Genomic DNA, 20,716 nt, shown 5'->3' on the forward strand with positions numbered 1-20,716 from the left:
CAAAGCAAAACATAGTTTACATGTTTTTGTCTACAAAACCAATTTGTTATGGTGACTGCTAAGCTCACACAGCTTGCACACAAAAAATGCAAGTCTGAATAAAACAAGAAAAGGAAAATAAACATGCCTTAGGCTATTATGCAAATATATTTCATATTTATACTCTTTGATATTGTTTATACTCCTATTGTATGCCTGAATTTGTATAACTGATTTATAGCCATCCTCCCTATTATATAAAACAAAAACAATTAGGCCTAATTATTAGCACTTTGAAGACTACATTTCACATTGTTGTTTATGATGCTTGATTGTAATGGTCACACACTTCTTATATAAACCATATCAATTAATTGTATGAACGGAGTCTGATGTTTTTCTAGACATTTACAGTTTGAGCTGCATAGCCACACATAACACTGTGAGAGCTGACCTTGGCTAAAAGGTCAAAAATGTTCCCATTTCATTTCTCTCTGTTATTCTAATGATTTGATTTGATTTCCCGTTTCAGTGCGCTAGAGGTATTTGTACTGCAGACCATTCATGCCAGAGATAACCGAGTGCTTGAGTCTCATACACTGCTGAGAAAAAAATGTACAAGTTACATCTTTATACATTTCCAGGCACCGAAACCTTTAGCACCTCAAACGTAATGGTCAACTTAAAGGAATAGTTCACAGTTTACGAATTATGCTCATTTGCTAACTTGTTAGAAAAGAAGATCGATATAACTCTCATATGTGTAGGTGTCCTCAGCAGTAAAACCACAATCAATTTTACACTTTTTTTTAATATATGTTATAAAACATTTATTAAATGTTTATATACTGCTTATAAATCCTGAACATAGTGGGTTAAATTAAGGTCTTCTTCACATAGATGTGAGAATGAAACTATAGAAACATGTTGAAAAACAGCTTCCTGTCTCCATGGTTACTATAAGATCTCTGTAACCATGGTTTGCAATTGTCTGACATGTGAGCAAGAGTGAGACACGTCTTTACCAAGATGTATTTAATGTATAAAGCATACAGTAGCCTATATACTGTGTAAAAAAGCAACAACTTAAGCATTTTCTCTGTATTGGAAGTTAAACGGGAAAGCTTATCTAGCGCTCATTGGCCTTCAACTGTGCAGGTCAGAGCAGCTGCAGGGGTTTCAGTACACTGAAATCAAGAATGATAAGAGGTTATCTGCAGTTTATGTTTGAGAGCCATGCAGACAGAAAAGAAAAGCTGGAAGTGCTGTACTGCTCTAACAAGTAGTGATTTCCAACTCGAAGACTTGAGCAGGTGACAGAGATGAGTGCTGAGGCTGAAATAAATTGCAGAGCTGTCAACTAGAATAAACCACAGAGCTTACCGGGAAACTGTCCCCCAACAGTTTGTGCACAGAGGCTGCATAAGAATTACATCACCATGGATGAAAATATAAAACGTCTTTACCTGGATCCTCCCAGGATAGTTCTGTCTTATGCAAAACTATCATTTTTTTTGTTTTGGACTGGTTCGATACTAAAATGTAAATCCCAGTGGCTAAGCTGTTTTAAGAAAATATCCTCTTCATACCAGACAGTGGAACATGCAAAATTGTGGCAGCTGCCTTTAAAGGAAGAAAATAACAGCCACTCACATTCAGTGCTTTACAATAATACAACTGTAAATTGCTACAAATGTTTCTGCAGTGAAGTTTGAAAATGTTTTATTTTTGTTGGAGTCTGTATAAATAAAACTTGTTGTTATCAAATTGTTTTGATAGATTATGGTCTGAACAAAGTGTTAGAGGGGTAAACAATGGCCAAAGGATAAACACAGAGACAGAAAAGAATAGAGCTTTGCCTCGGAGAATCTGAGTTTTGGTATCCTTCATACCAATCAAAACCTTCTATAGATTAGAGGGCACATAGGGACACAGAGCGACTGCTTACTAGAAACCTTATTTTGGTGTGATAATGCAATAACTCTTAAAAATGTAATGGACAGAAGAGTATAGATAGTGCATTTCATACATTCAAGATTCAAGGGGTATATTTGTCACATGCTCAAACTGCAGCGTATACAGTATATACAGTATAAAAGGCGAGAGGGCGAGTGTGCAATATTGAATAATTAAAATCATGATAAACATTAGATTTAGAAAAGGTATCATACAGAATTCAAAGAGAAAAAAATGATTAATAAGTATTAAAATGCTACAGTGTATATTGTCACGGTTCAAAGTGCTTAATAAGAAAAGTTAACCAAATAAAAGTGTAGGACACAATAGGGCAGTATGTTGGTGCAGTGGTTAGAACTGTGGCATACATTCATTATGCAGGTCTGTACAGTTATTTAATCAGAACAGAAGGTTGTAGAGCTTGCTTGCTTTTCTTAAATGTTTCCTCCAGGTGCTCTGGTTTTCTCCCATAGGCTGAAGACTTTGAATTACCTAGGCCTGTGTGTGAATGTGAATGGTTGTATCTATGTGTCAGCCCTCTGATTGACAAGTGATCATAGACTGTAATTAGAAATGGACATAGCCTCCTTGACATCATCCATAGGTTTCTGTAGAGCGTTTTTTGTAGCTCAGAGTGGGCTGCCCTGCCGTCGCCATCTTGGCAGTGCCCGATTCCGCATAATTACTTCCTAATCCAAAAATGGGCAAAGAAGTGTGGTGTGTGTGGAGCGGTTTATGCTCACCCACCTGTCACTCAAAGTGACACACCTCAATTATGCATAACTTTAAGCCTTAATAAAATGTAAACGAGTGAATTATATAAAGAGTCACCCCATGTACAGTTACCACGAAGAGACAAATTAGCCCAACTGTTTTTTGTACCAGGCTGTAAACATGTTTATTTCTTAGGATCTGCAGTTTTTGGCACTTCCATGTTGGCTTCGTTTTTCAGCCTCAGAGGTTGCTGCTTGCGAGCAGATGGATTGATGGTATTTTTCAGTATGTAATAAATTAAAATCTACTTATGGCAAGAGGTCAGAGTTTGCCATCCTGATGGAAAGAGACTTTCTCTCTCTCTGTTGAACTTAGAGTGTAGAGGCAGGAATAATCTACAGCTGGGATGGTGAGGATCCATCTTAATCCTGCTAGTTCCAGACCAAGCAGCAGAGTAGATGGTCTTTATGACCCCCAGAGAGCTGTCTGAGGTGATAAAACCGCTGCCTTGCCTTTCTCACCACAATGACTATGTGCTTGGACCATGTCAGATTCTCTGGACGTGGACTCCCATATACCTGTCCTGTTGATCCTCAGGGATGGGCACTTATCCACAACCATCTCCTTTAGTTTTGCTGACGTTCAGTAAGCAGGTTTTTGGATTTGCACCAGAAACTTTCAATAAATGCTACTTGACTCCATATAATGAGAAAGTGCTACAATGAGTAAAAGTTTTTTAAAACCACAAAGACTATTACAGCGAGATTGTGGTAAAACTGAGACACTTCTCTCTTTATATATATAGTACAGTATAGTGTATAATGTACACATGTCAGTGATACTAGCACGATCAGTTAGCATGGGTCCATAAACTGTCATTCACTTGGCTGATGAAGCATTAGATACATAATATCCTCATGGCTTTAACCACCTAGTTACCTGCTGAGACTCACCAATTTTTCACATCCTATGGTTTAACAACCACTCACTTAAACTATGAATTAAAATTCATTATGCAGGTCTGTACAGTTATTTAATCTTTAAAGGGTGTAAGTGAATAATATTTCTTTGGAGGGAATCCTGGTTTTCAGAGATTAGGCTCCCTACGGCTCCAAAAGAATTTTAAATTTGAGAAAGTTGCATGCACAAAGTGACTGCAGTCTCCCATACACACTGCTATCAGAATACCTTTGTTCTCGCAGATATCTGAGCTTAGACCACAACTTTCCACAAGGCCTGAAGTCAACAAAGAGTCTGTAGAGTTTTGTTCCAAGGTGATGTTTGCAGAGGTTGTTTGCTCAGGAAATTGAAAATAAATTCTACACAGGATACCCACGGTGTGTGCTGTGCTTACACATCATGATACAGTTGTGCAGATTTTGGTGATGTATATGCTAAAAGCTAAATAACAAAATTTCCATTCAAACCATAGCTTTAAACCTCTGAGAAAAAGGTAATTTGCATGTAAGGAATCACTCACAGTCTCGTCTCATGAAACTAATTATTTCTACCTTAGAGCAGAAAACAATGCACAGCAACAACAGATATCTGTGAGTATGGGATGCTGTTATAGAGACGAAGAGGTGTATTAGAGCCAAGTAGTTCATTAAAGGTTTAATGTGTAAATTTGTCGCAATAAAGGACCTATGTTATATTTTTTGTTCAGTTGTGTTACTTACATTATCCCAAATGTTTCGAGAAATTTTCAAACCTAAAGAAATCCATAATTTTAATCAAAGTAATGGTGTGTTTCATTTGGTCACCTGTCAGTGGCATCATATCCCCTTTGTGCATGCGTCAGCATCATGGTTGTCTGCCAGTGGCATTTTATCCAGTTTTAAGCCACATTTTTATGACACAGTTTTTAGATCTTGGTCGTTTTATAGATATTTTGACCAGATGAAGGATTTTAGTCATCAGATGTCTGGATCATGAATTATTAGAGAAACAAGCTGAGCAAACGTTAGTGACAGTCTTGGGTCCACTGAACAGTGTAAAAGAAACACAGAATTTTTTTTTTTAAGTATATTTTTTTGGGCTTTTGTGCCTTTATTGGACAGGATAGTGGAGAGAGACAGGAAATGGGGAGGCAGAGAGAGGGGGAATGACATGCAGTAAAGGCCGTCCGATGCGGGACTCGAACCGGGGCCAACTGCAGCGAGGACTGTAGCCTCTACACATGGGGCGCCTGCTTAGACCACTAAGCCACACGACGCCCCGAAAAACAGAATTTTAACCTGAAACTAATTTATTCAGTGTTTTTATCTGATTTAATCACCTGGTCGATTTATTTTGAAGAGGAGGAGACATCTGTGGATAATAAGTTAAAACCTCCTAATTGATTGACACTGAAGGTATCCTGACCGGTAGAAGCTAGTGAAAGCAACAACCCCCATGATCCCACACTACTTCATGATGTAACCAAACTGTGTCTTTTCTTATTGTTTTAATTGTTTTACCCGTTGTGGCAGAACATTACATTTGTGACTATAAGCTGACTTTAGTGTACATCATAGAGGAAGTTTGACTTTGATTTCTTTTGCATACAAGTAATGTTTAAATTATATATCGATGAGTACAGATTTCTAATTATGCACAGTAATTATTAATCTTCTCTAACATTAGCATTATGAGCACGATGAGTTATGGCTGAGTGGTTTCCCAATCATCCAACCTGAATATTAATCCAACAACTCCCTACACTGAGGTCTCTGTGCCCAATTATTATGTTAAAAGATAAAATATGTGTTACTACTTTTCTGTGACATGTTTCAAGACTGTGTTGTCTGACAAAGAATACATCAGAGACCAAACTTTTAAAACGTGTGTTGTGGCGAGAAGTGGTGGATAGAAAAAAGGAATCAGACAGTTTAGACACAGGTGTCAGTGCGGGGAGTCCCTTTATTCACAGCGGCCCTACTCGCAGTCATAGACGGAGACAACAACAACCCACACAGAACATGACATGTTCTTTTATATCTCAAATGGCTATGTGTGTGTATGTGCATCCTGTTTTCCAATCATTTTGGCTTCGTTGTACTACTCTTGCCTAACTTATTACCCAACTATGTTTTCCTGGTGCACAACCAGGTCACTGTGCTCTTCACTGACAATGTGCCTTAACTTTATGCTTACTCATAGTTTCCCAATCTCCTATTTTCCAGATGTTTTCCCACACAGTCAAAATGTCTTGGCCGCCAACCATGTCTTTTGTTATTGTTATGTTTGTTATTCTCCTACACTGACTCTTGTACTCCGTTGGCATCCACCCAGGTGATATCAGGTTATACATCTTTAGGCCTTAGTATTCTCCTACACATGCATCTTAACAAAATTATCCAAAAGTTAGATTCTGTTAATTGAATAAGAACCTTTACAAATGTTCTACATTAAGCAAGACACAGAGACATGCTGATTTTCTTTTCATATCTCATGTTTTTGCGGTTATAATAGATTCTATAAAGGGGCAGCGATTATATCATTCTGCTACAGTAAAGTGACTTGGCTACAACAGTAACTGAAAATGTTTTACCTTTGACTGCTGAAGAGAGAAAACAGCTCTTGATTGTTAGTTGTCATGAAGCGCAAAGCAAGCAACATCAGAGACATAAATTCTGTGTTGCCAGAATTGATCTGTACCAAACTGCATCTAAGAGGGAAAAAACAGACGCCAGTCTTCACTGCAGTAATATTGTGAGACAGGGGACTTTTATACTACGTTGAAACATTGATTTTATTGACCTGATATCATGTTTTCACAGCAAACAAAGACTTTACATTATCCAGGAGTCCAAGTCAAGAAATGAAAGTCCCTTCAGTGCAGCGAATGAGAAACCTTTATTTTGAAGGTAAAACAATTTGTGCAGACATGATCAATAAGGCGCAATAGACCAATAATCCTTGCCAACATTGGTTAAGCACAATGTTGGAGGGTATAAATGCAAGAACCAGTAGGATAAAGTAATTGCATGCTCTATAATGTGCCCTTGTTCATTGCAGCATATGTTATGGACAATAGACAAGTTCTGATGATTCCCAGTGCAGCATAAAAACATAAAGGACTCAATTACAATCTTTATCATTTAGAAGAATGAGAAAAAAACAGCTGCATTGTCATCAATAAATAAAAGCAGTAATTCTCACATGAATAATGCTTTGCCATAATGAGCTACACAGCGGCAGTGAGGCATGTGTTTACACTTCTCAAAACAAAGATCCTTGTTTATTGTGGGCATTGATTTTCTTAATGTAGTCACACTCTGAGTTACAGGCCCAGTAATTAAAACACAAGGTCTACGGTACAACTACAGCGTTCACAGCCTGCTTGTCGCGGTCTCATTCATTTCATTATGATGACTCTGAAAAGCATCCACTCTTATCAAAAAATGTTTTACAGCAACCTAACAAAAAATGAAAAGCATGTTCTTGTAAACAGTTGTGATTAAATTTAATGGGTAGGTATTTAATAACTGAGTTTTCTGTTCATCAGGTTCACCTCCCAAAGGGTGGTTTTTAAGCTCCTTATCGCCTCCTGAAATATTTGTAGGTAGGTATATATAGTAATTTATTATTCACTATTCCTCATTGTCTGTGCTATTTTTTGCCCACAGCTGAAAGAAAAAAAAAGAAAAAGTCACTGAAATGATAAATAGCAGAAATTTGTGAAAATTGGAGGGCACTTTTAAGAACTCATAAAAAATGAAACTATACAGAAGCTAGGGGATTCAGCTCTTAAAAAGTCCTGCAAAATGTGACCTTATTAGACACCCCTGATAGAAAATCACTTTTTAATGTGGTGTGGCGACTCGTGCTGATAATGAATATATGGAAAGATTTGTCTCCATACAGAAATGTAGAAGTATAATTAAAGTAATGGTCTTTTCACCCTCTCTAATTTCATAAATGCGTATACTACTAATGTTATGGCAAATAGCCCATTTCTAACATATCCAGGCTCGTACATGGAGAGCCGCTCACCACAGGCTGTAATGAGTCTCTGGCTGGCACCAGTGGGTGGGCAGGGAGCAGAACAGATTCACAGCCTAAGGAGGACTTTCCTTGTAAAAGACTTTCTTATAATGTGAGCTGCATTGAATGAACATCTGTTGGCAGACACACATGTAGAGTTTTAGAAACACTAGTATTCAGCCACACCGCATGAAATCTTGTTCGCTGCTTGCTACTGTCGCTACATATGCCATGATATATGTTCAGTTTACTGTTGTGGATTCAACAGTGAAAAATTCTGTGTTACATTTCAAACAAAAGGTCTTCGTCTTCAGTTTCACACAGAAGCAGAAAAAACCCAGATTGCTCATTTCTGATGGATGCAGATTTCGTTAGCTGATTTTAGGAGCTTTAGCTAGCTACTCTGAAAATTCAGCAGACTTAGACACACACATACAGGGCTACATACTGTATATGATGTAATGCTAATTAATAAGTTAATGCCCCTTACAAAAATCAGCATCCTCATGTGGAGCTCTTTAGCCCTATTGTATTATAGAACAGTATAAACAAAAATGTAATTTAAAGGTTATTTACTCTAACATCAAACCTGGACAGTTTCAGATGTTTTCTGTAGATTAAATCACACTTGGCGGGAAACACGGTGGTTAGAGTTATTATTTATAGTTAAATAGTTTTAAACAAATTTTCCTGGGGATGCTGGAGTCTCAGGACAGAGCTGCTATTGTCACTCTCATTTCTGACATAGTTGCATTGTGGCTCCCAGAGACCTGAAGTTATTCTTACAGTTAGCATTGATACAGAATACAATGAACATAAGATTACATATATAATTTCTCGGCAGAAGCCATTTATATCAACAACCAATGCATTTCTGTCCTTCAACTTGCCTCTTGCCTTTGGTAATATGCTATTGTGTGTAGTAGCCGTGCAGACGAACATTTGCAGCTAACTTAACGGCACAAAAACACACAGTTTAATCCCTTCTTGACACTTTTGCTCTTGTTTTCCTGGTTTTGAAAGGCTATGAAAGGACACTATCCTCCATACTCTTGAATATTGCTTTTATTAGAGCCCCACACACACAGTTTGATTTGGAACAAGAAGAAAGGAGTGGGGAGCTGAGAGGAGCTGCTGTAGAGCTTAAGACAACAAAATCTAAAAGAAAATTTTATACATAAGGCAACATAAAAGAGATGTTCATAATCGCTGTCAGTCACAGACAAATGCTTTCAGGTAAACACTGCTTGACTCCATATTAAGTGAGCTAAAGATGACAGCTGTATAATACAGAGTAAAATTACATACAAGCTTAAATCACTGCCGACAAAGGTAGGAACTGGGCTCTTCTTCATGGATTTTTCTTTTGGTAACTGCCCATTTATAGAAGATGGACACAATGACATAAATGCGTGCGCCACACAACGCAGAACAATAGCTCTGGGATACAGTAAATACTACCTTTGTGGAGCCTTTTTGTTGTCGCTGGCAGAGCTGTTGTTTGAGGATGTAGCTTTGTGGTGTTGTGTTGGATTGCAAGGTGTTCATTTTATTCTGTCCGCCCCCTGAAGTGATGAACCTGAGAGAAAACATGAACTGCCACAGTACAGTTTAATGTATAATAATCACTGAGGATTTTTTTCAACAGCTCATGACTTAAGTAATGACCCCTGCGTTTCCTGCTTGGACCTCAAACTGCCCCGTGTTTCACACAGAGCTGCAGGCACAAACACAAACACACAGAGAAGAAACACACACAAGCTTTCATCTTTCTATATGCCTTGCAGACATGACAACTGTGGTCAAAACAGGGAGGGGTTACAGGTTTTCATCTGTCCCCAGGCCTCTGGCTCCAGCTGAAAAAGAAGAGCTGGATCTTTGATTTAAATCGACTCTGTAGGACTGGAGGTCATTCTGCACTGGCAGAAGAATTCTCCTAGAAACTAAAAGCCTAAATATCGAAATATATCATACGCTGCTGTGAGATATAGGATGACAACTTGCTTGCTATCAAGCTTGTTATCACCAAATTCAGCAAAAACTACAAACTACAGTACATACAACATCTTTGACAGTTTGACTGATCTTCAATGTGATATAGCTTTTATTTAAAAGTGTAGAAACACTATGTTTCCAATGCTGTATAAGTCCATCAAAGCAGTCAGTGCCAGAGATATCATTAGAATTATTTGAACAAAATGCAGAATGACTCAATAATCTTATCTCAAGGTACACTTACTAACTTTTAACATAATTTTCAACCACCTCTCATGGTCAGTGACTTTGTTCAGTCATCACTTTGTGACTTTTGTGTGGGTGGTCATAAATGTGTGGTTGAGGACCAATGCTCTAGTCTCTGCCCAAGGACGAGCTTTGAAGACAGCTGAACCAATATTCCATTCCAATTTGGTTGAAAGCTTTGTTGGACCTTGGATTGAGATACTTTGACCGCAGGCAGCCATGTCTCCTAGAAATTTTGTTTCTATACAACTAAACTACAGCAAACATGTTTTGTAGGAACAATAGTATACTGTATGTGTTTGACATGTCGCAGATACACTGACACTCAACATACAAGCAAAATGTTCCCAGACAACTTATTTGTTTGCCATCAGAATATCCAGTCCCTGCAGTACAATGCTCACTTATAGCACTGCAGCATTATTAAACTTTAGCGCTTGGTTTGCTTTGAAACAGAAAAAAGTCCACAGTGACTTCAGACACGTCTTAAATTTACATTTAACAAAAACCATGATCTTTCCCCAACCGTAACCAGAGCGCTTTTTTTGCCTAACCCACAGACGGGACTCTGGATGCGAATCCTGCTCTCTGGTGTGACAAATGTGCACTTTGTACACCTGCCATCCACCCCAACCGCATCTTGGCAACTCTGCTGCTGTTAGTAAATGTAGCGCTTCATTCATTCAAAAAATATATCACCTCTGAACATGATGTCGCCTGCGATTACATTTCCTACAAAGCACATTTGCTGTTGCAGTTTAAACGTAATTTCTAGGAGACAGAGTGGCCCCAGACTGAGAATGGACTTTCAGGCCCAATAGAAACCAGTTGTGTTTGAGGAATCATGAAAGGGTTAACATTCAAAGGGCTCTAGGGATGTTACATATTTTTCTTCTACTGTACACAATATATCAGGGTTAAGCTTAACCATCATTTTAATGGAGAACCACAGGGGAGCTGATAGCGTTTCTTATCCATAATTAGCCTTGCAGCTTCTGTGCAGGATCGAACTGTGACAAACTACAAGGAGACCAAGCAGACTCTGCACAAGACTAAGTCTTATTTTCATTCTGAGACAAATATTCTTGTCAGCATATCTTTTGCAAGTAAAGTAACAATGTGTTTGCTTTGTTGTTTTGCCTTTAATGTTTGAGAGATGTGATGGGAAATGAGGGGGAGAGAAAGAAGGACTGGCTTGCAAAACAAGTCCCCAGCGAGATGCCACCAGGATGTCCAAACATTTTGTTGCTTGCATGCTTATAATTGCATTAACGAGAAAGCCCACCCTTTTTAATAGATCTTATCCATCCATCTCTTTTAATTACTTGCTTACAAACAGAATTCACATAACAAAACTTTCCATCAGAGATCTTTATTGCTTTGTCTAATGTTTTTAGATGTATCTGACAAAGAAGACATCTATTTTTTTTTACATTCATTTTCACATTCAGTACTCTGAATACATTGTCTTGTGTAGTGGCATGTATTATGGTCTGCCATTGTTTCTTTTTTGATAAAATCTATTAGGGGAGGAGGGGGTTCCCATTTTCTGCACATAGTAGCTTTAAAATAAGCCAGCATATTTGTAAAGGTGGGAAGCATGTAGTGAAAAAGGCTCTCAGCAGATACTGATCATAAACCAGATTGCCTGGTTGGTGCAGCTTCAGCCTCTTGTGTTGAACAGTGTGCCTGAGGATGTGGATATAACAACAAGGATGCGGTACAGACCATCAAAACACTTGGGTGAATACAGGAAAGAGATAATAAGCATAAATCCAGATGAACAGTGTTATTATGCTGTGTGGAAGACGCCACGGCAGAGCTCTCATACGGGAAAGAGATAAGTGATGCCTCGGGGTGGAGTTGCTGGCTGCAAACAAGTGGTATTCACTGGGGAGATGAACGGTGCAGAATATGCTGAAAAATTATCTAGATGACTGAAAGAGGAAGTTAAGACAACGGTTGATGTTCTTATTTACTGGAGGTAAACCTCAGGGGAACACACCAGACTCATCATCAGAGCAGTGGCAGCGGAAAAGTAATTAGACCATTCCCTGAGAACATTCCCATTAATTGGAATTATTCAAGGGTGTCATTGTAGTCAGAGGTCAGAGGGAGGGTGAAAGGGAGCCAATCAACGGAGGTAGAAGGCGACGGTTTTTGGTGAACAAACTCAGGCAAACAGACAAAAACACACACTTTTCTGTCCTTTGTTATGACATTTAATGCTTTTGATGCAGTTTTTTTTTTTCTTGAACCCATTTTTTATTTCAATAATTAATTATTTGATTAATAATAATTTCGCTTCAGCAAATCACTGCAATTAGACCAGCTTGTGCTAATAATATGAAAAACAGGCAGTTAGCTACTTTTGTGCACCTGCAAAGGGTTCAAGCGTTCAAGCGTCTGTACTGTACATAGTACTAATAATGCATTGCATAACTACTTGTATGCGAAAGGGGTCACTTGTGGTGATAAACTCATGGAGAATTATCACTTGACTCTGCAGTTCCCCTCAGATATACAGAGCTTGACTGCATTTTATTTTAGCTCATTGTGAGAAACTCAGCGGTTTTAAAGCTCTCCCTAAAAGACTAAAAACAAAGCTAAAAGAGAAGGAATATTTGACTTATACAATTGTCACTCAAAATAAATGGCAATGTTGCTCCTTAATTTGCTGGATTTATAAGTTTGCCATATCTATGTAACAGCTCAACATATGAAATTTTGTGTTCACAGGTTGTTTCTGTGTTCCCCAAGTTAACAAAAGAAAAAAAAGTTTATGGCCAAATATATATATCTTTTTTACTTAGAAGTCCTTTGCCTGACCTATGAAGCAACATGAAGCAATGTCACTTGCTATTTTAACCCATATCACTCCAACAATATTTTGGACGTTGTGGTGTAAATGATACGCATGTTGCAGCTGTAACGTCAGCAACATTATAATTTTATTTCCAGTGGAAGAAATGTGAGGTTGATGATTGATCCTTGTTTGCTTTCGCCCTGCAGTTAAAACACAGCAGGCCTGAAAGACGAACCGGCAGTATCTCATGTTTTATACTCAGCTGTTAATCTCCTCACGGATATTTAAAACGAAGGTAGTGAAGTGCCACCATACTCAGGATGCTGAGCCTCTGTGCCACAACTAAGCGCCGGTGTAAATGCCACTGATTCACACACTAATAATTTATAATAAGTTATATATGCCCAACGCAGGTTCAAATAGGCTCATTGCTCATTCTTAGTCCCAGGTCAGATCATCCTCTCTTATATCACTTCCACAGTATAAAACCTAATCAGAGACAGCCATTTATCCTGCTGAAGGAATATGACTGCCGTTACTGGACTGGAAGTGCTGTGTGTGCAGGTACACCATATATAATGCCTATCAAACTGCTCATTAACATTGTGAAGCTATTTCCAGCTTCTCTCATGGGGTTCTTGTGCTAACTGCACCGTAAAGCAGCACATGTTTAGTTTGGCAGACAGGGTTGGAAACGATGACCCGACGCAATGAACACATCACACATTTGAGCAAAGTTTTGGACCTTTTATACCAGAAGAAATAACAAAAGCCCACAAGTGTCAATGGGATGAATCACATGGTATTTAATTGCATTTTCACAATGACTTTCTTTCTTCCATGTAAAGGATTGCACAACTTCGCGAGGAGATTTACTTATTGGCTAATCCTGAATAATGATAATCATTTCCATCTACAGCACCCTCAGTCACATGCAACCATGCTTTTGGCTGTAGCTAAAGATTAAACAGATGGCTGGCAACTGCACTGAAAAAGAAATTCTGGTTTGACATTTTGCATTTGTTGGCTCAGAGCTCTAAACCCTGACACCAGTGTGACAGTGGATGTCTTCTTTTAATGCAGGCAGATGGGAACAGGAGACTGCAGATAAAAGAAAATAAGCCGAGTAGTTGTACTCATACACAACCTTGTGTCTAAATGACAGCCATTCCAACTAGATGGATTTACTTCTCTAAAGATGAGTCAAATAATATGTTTTTCATATTGTTAACAAATCTCATAAAAAACAAAAAACAAAACCAGCAATGACTTGATCCTGCTAAAAAGTACTGTCTGTGTATTTAAATCCTGATGTGTTTTTTCTCTGTGCCATAGACCTCAATTGTCATCAAATTAAAAACATATCCATGAGCCACACTGCCCCTCCTTTTACCATGAACACGGACACTATATTTTATTTTGACTCCACATACACTGTCCTACTACTGTAAACACTCACCAGTGCCCCAAACGTGTATCAATCTGCAGCGGAAAGTAGTCTGCAACAAATGCACAGTTTGAGCAATGTAAAAACTAAAAACTACAGTGGCCAGCTGTTTTTTGGGAAATTACGAAGCGTTTATGAAAAATGACATTTGTGACCTGCTTTTAAAGATCTATGACTTCAGCAGGAACACGTCAGCGTTGGCCAGAGCCCTAGAGACAGAGTGGGAAACATGGGAAGTATTGAGAGAGGGATTAAAGTTAGTTTAAAATAAGAATATATACACAGATTGCATTGACACCTGGGTGAGATCTGTGCGCCAGCTCCAACTGTGGCTCATGCATAAACATGTGTTTTTCCTGATATGTATATAGATACAGATCACATTTTAATGCTCGGTGTAAATAAGGTATTTAAATCAACCCTTCTTTTATATAATTTGTTAAAAAGTGAAAAAATGCAAGTGGGCGGATGTACCATGTAAGATTGTAATATATTGTCACATTGACCTAAAATGCAAAAGAAAAAGTCAGTAAATATAGATAGGTAAAAGAAGGGTGAAAAGGAAAGGGTCACGTCCTGCAGTTTAAATGGTGTTCAAAGATGTGTGATGGGAAAAACCAATGAAAAAGATTCTTTGAAAAAATAACACCTAGCAAACTGTGGCCTTGAGGTTTGTCTAATTCCCCCTAAACATTTCCATAAAAATCAACTTCAACCTCAGATTCAGCAGTTTGTTAAAACCTCAATTTAAGCTTAATTTTCCCAAGATACATTCATCAAATTCATCATTCATTTAAATCCAGCAGCAAGGTAGCCCAAAAGTCTTTGACTGGGTCGTGCTCCAGCAATTTTTTTGGGCAGGGGGGATTCTGAGGCACTCCCAGGCCAGATGGGATAATATATATATATATAATCCCTGCAATGTGTTCTGGATCTGCCCCGGGGTCTTCTCCCAGAGTACCTCTACAGGGAGAGCTCATCTTGATCAGACCTGTGTCTGGGATCCACTGCCTCTCTCATACCCAAAATCGTTCTGATATTTCTATCATTAAACCAGCTGAGTGTGTAACAGGTATGGCAAGAAAACAATATAGTGGACATTGACAGTGAAATGCAGAAAACAGATAAGTCAATGAGAAATCTGATGAGGTGGAAGGAGACACTTGAGCCAGCATAGGTTATAAATGCAGCAGGTGTCTGAAGGGGAGGAAGGACCAACAGACAGCCGAGCACACACTGCCACGCTTAGCAGGACCCACACACTCAGTGGAGGCTTATGTAAGCAACACACACTGTCACACAGACAGCAGGCAAGCGGTGACTGTAATGATGCGGCCACAGAGTGGGTTCCCAACACAGTCAGTGCGCATATTAATGCTGAGTGAGGAAGAAGGTGAGGAAAGAGACTGTCAGTCCCAAACAAGACAGGGACAGCGTTGGTAATATGACAGTGAAAATAGATTGCTTTTGAGAGTGAGGTTTGAAGATTTCCAGTTTTGAAGAATTAGCTAGAGGAAGTTGGCTCCAAAGTCACGGAGCTTGGCAGGAAAACACTCTGCTGCCAGCTCATTTTTCTTCTTGATCCCCAAGACAGTGGGAAAAATGTGATCTTCCGAGGACACGGGAGGACAGAGAGGTCAGATAAATTGGGCGGTGAACACTTGCAATGATTTACACATTACTGAAGCAGTTAAAAGTGAAGTGTAGCTTGATGATTTTCATTATTCATTTTAACATGAATGACGGACCACACCGAATCGTCACTCACTGACTGAATCAGTAGCTTTTGGCACTGGAGCTCCATGCAGATGATTGCAGGTGCTCCTGCTGAGCGATTAGCCTCATAAACAGAGTTTGAATGAGTCTAAAACTAATGAATAGTTTTATACAGACTTCTATTTGAAATAGAAACAGAGTAAAGTTGCTTTTATATAACTTTGTTATCATGATGGACTGTTTTTTAAAAAATGCAGCAGAATCATTATTGTCTACTCTGTAAAATGCCACTTAACTAAAATATGGGTTGTAAGCTGCTTGGGAAAAAATGCTGACCTTCATGTGTGAGTCAGACAAGGGGATGCATTACGATTTGCAGCTGTAGGAGTAAATGAACTATAATGTGACATCCATTAAACCAAATCTTTTGCAGTCAACTGAACGTAGACACAAGTTGGTAAACCTCTCTAAAGTCTAAAGTCCGACCATCCACGGCAAACAAAAGCTCCAGGACTAAATGGTAAGAAGAAAAATAATCTCTGAGACATAACAATCACATGACGTCCACGCACACAAAATGATGACAATGACAATGTTGATCTTTATAAAAACAGTATTAATACCTATGAAATAGTTTGCCATTGTAAATGAAATACCAGAGGATATAAAGAGGCAAATTCCAGTTGCAACAAAATGGAAAGTAGCAGGAAACGTGGTTTGATGAGATGAATGCATGGGCTTTACTGTATGCAGCCCAGCAGATCCAGGCAGGAAAAGGATGAATAAATATGACATATGAGAGGATCTACACTAAAATGGATTCAGGAAATGCTCTTATGTCCTGCGCTGAAGTAGAAATTTGTATTGAGGCAAGAACGAGCCAAAGCTGTAACAGCAAGATATGCATCTGCTGAAATGTTACACGGATGCTTTATGGAGGGGAACAGGCAAACATACAGCACCATCTCATGAGACAAGTTCAGCAAAGTCGGGGGTATTTCTGTGATAGTCGGCGAGTAAAAACTGTTAAGAAGGCTGTAAAAGTGGGACACGTGGGAAAGAAGTGGATCAGTAACACTATGTTCGTCTGTAAAGAAGATCAAATAATGATCACAATGAATAAATATGAGCAACACCGAATTGCAACAGTAGAAAGAAACAGCGGCTGCCGCCAAGCTCTGAAAAGATAGCTGGAGGAAAACGGCATGTGTAAGTAAATAGGCCTATCACTGCCAGGTCATTAAAGCACTGTGGGGATTTTTCATTAATACAGTACGATATTTTCACACTGAGGTGGTGGAAGGATTTTTAATTCACAAAGTTTGCTTTGCTATGCGTCCCCTCAAGGCTGTGCTGACGTCAATATGAGTGTAATCACTTGTTTCAGACATTCTTGAGACTCCAATGGAGGAATTTCAGTGCACTTAATATGCAGCAGTACATTTCATTCTGTAAATACTCACTCCCTTTTGTAGTCTTAAAAACACATTTATATTTCCGACACTGAAGCATCATGTTTACTCTCCCATCCACAAAATAGAACTTTGGGCATATTTTCCACAGAGTTCTTGGCATTTTATGTTTTCATCCACACAGCCTGAGCAGGTTAGCTTAGCTTCAAACTGAGTCATTGTCGTGAGACAGAAAAGCCAGGGCTAAGCCCAACTTTAGTTTGGTAACCCACTAATCCTGCTTCGTGAGAAAGGCCCTTGAAAACAAAATCTTAATGTCACATCTAATCCTAGAAGCCTCCTTGCCCCAAAGTTCTTTTCAGCTAAGCTTCTTCATGTACCCACTTGCAGAGCACAAGTTGAACTTGTGAATGGAAAATAAGCTCCTTTCATCTTTCATAGCCTTCACTTTGACTTATGTATACTTTATGTGAATATGTACAAACACTGTGGTTGCAAATTAATATTCAACAGCATCTACTTCAGAGAGTGTACTGCGTATGATGACTAACGTTAAACAAAAAGACAAAAAGCCTCTTGAAGAATTTGAATAAATAGAGAAAGACAAACTGTGGAGCAGGATAGATAGTGTAAAACCAATATGGGCAATGATTAGCAAATTATCCAGATTACAATTCAACTACAGTCAAAAGATCTTTTATATTAATTTATAGTCCAACACACGAAGACATCTTCGTACACAAAAAATGAAAGTGAAGATATTTGATTGTCTTTTCTCTCCATGTCATATTAAACTCGGAAGTATTGTCACATTTTATTTTATTTTTAGGTTAGGTTATTTCATTCCCCTCCAGTGATAGGGAAACCAACTCCCCAGCTGTCACAGTAAACAATAGGTCCTGGTGGAACCACCCCACTGACCTCAAACTCAACTTCGTCTGAACACAAAGTCTCCTCTGTTTCTTTATCAGTTCACACAGACTCATACTCTGCCCTCATTAACATACTAAAATGCTTGAGACACGTGATATACACCTGCTCTCGCCTCTAATCTCACTCCATGCAGGTGTTGTAATGTGATTCAGATCAGATTAGTCTCTGGTCTGTATCATGTGTGCTCCTGTTTTACACAGGTGTGCCATTTATAATAATCATCAATTGTGAAAGAGAGACATTTATAAAGACAGTTATAGAGATATTGCATCCTACACAATGTACACTCAGAGGTTTATTAATTTAGTGAGCAGAAAACTGAGACTAGTGTCATTTTGCAAAAGCCAAACAATGCCAAACGTATAGCATTGGAGGATTGTTAGCAGATCATAATGTAGCATATAGCATGAACTCTTATTGTTCCATAGTGGAATATTTTGGGGCATATATTGTGGATAAATTTATTTTAAAACTTTAATTACTCAATCCAGACACTCAAATAAAATAGCTGTAAAATATAACATATAGTGATGATGTCATGTCTTCACATATTTCATCATTTAGAACTGCAACAATAGACTGTGCACTGTATCCTGACACTGACCATCTGTCTGTGAAGGCAGATCGTGGAGACATTTTAATCGTTCACCGTCTAATATTGTCATATTGCACACCCCTAACCATCATGAGGTTCACTTCCCACCAACTTCATCTGTGCTCTATGTTTTGTGCAATGGAAGAAGGCTACACCATAAACTGATCTGAACATCAGCATGTTAACATTGTCACATTAGCATGCTGACAGAAGCATTTAGCTGCTAGCATGGCTGCAGACGCTGGTTTCTTGTTTACATCATTGTGCTGTTGTGGAGCAGGTCTTCGTCACACAGCCTGTTATGACACAAAATGATGTCATACAGTCTTAAGATGATTGTGAACAAGATTTCATTTGACCCATCTTGCAGCTTGTAGGATGAGTTATCACACAGTAAATAGGGGCCTTTGAGAGGAAAATGTGAGACATGTACATACAGTTTACACTCATATGATTTTGACATTTCACCAAGAGAAAAAGACATAGGGGGGACTGAAAATGTACAAACTTTAAATCGATATTTTAATTCCACTCGAACACTTCAAAGCCAGATGATGGTTTTCCCCCTCCACGTCTTACTGGTGGGATTTGCTTTTTTCTCGTGGTGCATCTGTGAAGGCTTTTGCTCAAAGCCCTTCGTCTCTTATCTCCACCCTGAGCCCAGGATAAGACAGGACAGGACTTGCTGTTTTAAGTTGGCCCTCTTTAGGCAGTTTGGCTCTTTGCCTCTATCCTATGCTGACCTGGAAATGAAAAGCATGGAGTGAGGGCTCTGGAGAGATGACAGAGCTGTGTCCCTGTCTTCCTGACAGAGCTGATCTTTAATGCCGCTTTGCCTCTCCTTAGCTGTCAATCTGCTCTCCCTCCAACCGATAACTGGCTGCTCTTGCCTTCTCCTAATTGTGTCTCTTAAGCTTAAGTTTGTCACAACATATTGGTGCATGGCATCGTGGCGGGTATGAGCATGGACAGCCTTGACTGCTCTGACAGCTCAGTGCTTGCCAAGCTTATGCCTCAGATGCCCTGTAGTGAAATTGAAGAATTTTTTTTCTTGATCCTTGTCCATATTTCAGCAACAAATTTTGCAGTGCAGAGGACAGAGTGTAAGACCGCCTCCTCCATCATCCTGCAGCGTCACAGCAGTCCAGCTTAGGTGTAGTGTTTGCACTGCATACACTCTACTGTGGTCACTAGCATTTAGGAGTCAGTTTTCCCTGGGACCTTTTAATGCTAGCAGGGGTTTATTAGAGCTAGGAGGGAAATGGGTGTCATTAACATGCAAAGGATAAGGCTGGCAATAATTTTGGTTATTAGATAGCTTATAGGCAAGTAAGTAAATAGATATTTAAATAGATAATTTGAGACCGAGGTGTGCCATATGGAAACAGTATCAGTGGCTAATTTCCGCAGCTCATAACCCCCTCAATTACTGTAGAAATGCGTTAATATGGAAACTGCTTCTCTCAATCTCAGAGTAAACTAATTAATTAGGGGAGACAGAACCTGTTGTTCTGAATTGACATTACATCTACCACATTGCATGCAGTTACAATGCGTTTACCAGATAATGACTTGCTGAAATATGAGAGAGATGAGCATTCTGCCAAACACGAAAGTGCTTAAAATGCATAATTTAGCAGTGTAGTGGGGACTGAGATGGGAACTAACACTGCTGCACTTTATTGTAAAAACTGAAAAACAGGTTCATTCCACTTGAACTTTGTGAAAATGTATTATATATATATATATTAATATAATATGTACCATAGAAATATCCTCTCTATACAGGAACTTAGAAATAAAGCCATCATATGACATGTGTTGCACTCTTCACCCTAGACATTAAGCATGTCCCTTTGCACAGAGGTGCAGGTTTAGTAACCGGTTTAAGAGATTGGGGGGGATAACTTTCAGCATCAGCAACTGGACTTTCTGTGCTTACAGTGCAG

The sequence above is a fragment of the Seriola aureovittata genome, chromosome 1 (genome assembly GCF_021018895.1).
Source record: "Seriola aureovittata isolate HTS-2021-v1 ecotype China chromosome 1, ASM2101889v1, whole genome shotgun sequence".
Taxonomy (NCBI): domain Eukaryota; kingdom Metazoa; phylum Chordata; class Actinopteri; order Carangiformes; family Carangidae; genus Seriola; species Seriola aureovittata.